Source organism: Phoenix dactylifera, chromosome 6 (assembly GCF_051530095.1).
Source record: "Phoenix dactylifera cultivar Ajwa chromosome 6, Ajwa_hap1_PhDact_Kaust_v1.1, whole genome shotgun sequence".
Taxonomy (NCBI): Eukaryota; Viridiplantae; Streptophyta; class Magnoliopsida; order Arecales; family Arecaceae; genus Phoenix; species Phoenix dactylifera.
This window is the reverse complement of record NC_143195.1, coordinates 10,918,042-10,919,992: the sequence shown is the minus strand read 5'-3', so window position 1 is coordinate 10,919,992 and position 1,951 is coordinate 10,918,042. Positions and strand designations below refer to the sequence as shown.

General features: G+C 41.8%; 1 non-coding gene across 1 annotated transcript; it reads left to right on the top strand.

The window, feature by feature from the left end:
• The first annotated feature begins 1,592 nt into the window (after positions 1–1,592).
• On the top strand, positions 1,593–1,698 carry LOC120106970 (small nucleolar RNA R71). Its single transcript, XR_005508956.3, has one exon. It is a non-coding gene; the product is annotated as a small nucleolar RNA R71 (small nucleolar RNA).
• Positions 1,699–1,951: the final 253 nt, after the last annotated feature.

Below are 1,951 nucleotides of genomic sequence, written 5' to 3'. Positions count from 1 at the left end.
TACTACAGTTGATACATGCATTGGCTGTAGCTAAAAAGGGACGACCAAGAATTACAGGAATTTGTTTCTTAAGGTTGGGCACATGTTCCATGTCAAGGACGATAAAATCTACTGGAAAATAGAATTTGTCTACCTTGACAAGAACATCTTCAATCATCCCCCTTGGCATCTTCACCGATCGATCAGCCAATTGTAAAGATACTGAGGTAGGTTTCAATTCACCCAACCCAAATTTTTCATAGACTGAATGGGATAGAAAATTCACACTTGCCCCTAAATCTAAAAGTGCTCGATCAATGGAGTTATCTCCTATGACACAGGAAATAGTGGGAGCGCCAGGATCTTTGAATTTTGGAGGGGTGTTGTGTTGGAGAATGGAACTTACCTGCTCAGTTAGGAGGACCTTTTTAGGCTCATGTGTTCTAGATTTTCGCTTTTGGGTGCAAAGGTCTTTGAGAAATTTGGCATAGGAGGGAACTTGTTTGATGGCATCAAGGAGTGGGAGGTTGATTTTAACTTGTTTGAAAACCTCCATCATCTCTTCTAGTGAAGTTCCCTTCTTGCTAAAGGAAGAGGGTGCATTAAGTGCTTCAGGGAATGGAGCCTTTGGAATGTGGGTTGTGGCAGATGGTGGACTAGCTGAAGAAGGTTTTGGGTTTTCATGTGCTACATTCCTCTCCTCTTCTTCACCTTCTTTATTGTTACCCTCCCCAACCTTATTATCTATTATACGGCCACTCCTCAGGGTAGTCAAAGCATTGGCTTGCTCATGATTTAGTTGAGTTTCTTGAGCTACGTATTGTCCCCTTGGATTACTCATTGGTTGACTTGGAAGCTTACCTTCCTCTCGCTTGTTTAATGCATTGGCTAGTTGACCCATTTGGAATTCTAGCTTAGCAATTGATTGCGTGTGAGAGTGCAATAGTTGTGTGTTTGCCTCCAAACCTTGAAGGGCAGTCAACACTTTCTCCTCAAAGGCTGTATTTCTTTGGATTGGAGGAGGAGGGTGTTGAAATTGATTTGAGGGACGGTAGAGATGAAAATTCTGAGGGTTTTGAAAATTTTGGGAGTAGGGTTGGGTAGTATTCGAAGTATGCTGCCTCCAAGAAAAATTTGGATGATTCCGCCATCCCGGATTATATGTATTGAAAAATGGATCATTATCCGGTCTGGGTTGTGTTTGAGCAGCATTGATGTGTTCTTACATGAGTTCGAAGAATTGGGGTGCTGAGGGGCACTCATGAATAGGATGCGATGGGCTAGAACAGATAGCACATACTTGTGCTTGGGAAGAGCTAACGACATGTTCTCCTATCATTAGTTGGTCAATCTTATGGGACAATGCATCTACCTTGCTAGACAGGTCCATAGAACGACTTATTTCACAAATGGCCCCTTTTCTTTGAAAATTCGGGGGTGCTTGACGAGAACATGAAGCATGGTGGAGGGAGTTTTCATTAAGATTTTCAAATAGTTGCCATGCTTCATGCTCATTTCGAAACATGAAAGTCCCCCCGCATGCAGCATCGATCATCTGACGGTTTCGTTCAGTCAATACGTCTTAGAAACATTGCACTAGCTGCCACTTAGGTATTTGATGATGAGGGCATTTACGGATTAGGTCCCGAAATCTCTCCCAAGTTTCATGAAATTCTTCTCCCTCAGTTTGGGAGAAGCTTGTAATGGCACGTCTAAACTGGTTCGTTCTTCCTATGGGAAAGTATTTTTTAAGAAATTCTTGTTGTATTTGATCCCAAGAAAGAATCGAGTTAGCTTCTAAAGAATTCAGCCATTGTTTGGCTCTATCTTTAAGGGAGAAAGGGAATAATCTAAGTTTCAGAGCATCATCAGTGAAGTTAATCTAAGTTTCAGAGCATCATCAGTGAAGTTCTGAATCTTGACAGTGGTGCAAATCTCAAGGAATTCATCTAGGTGTTTATATGGTTCTTCG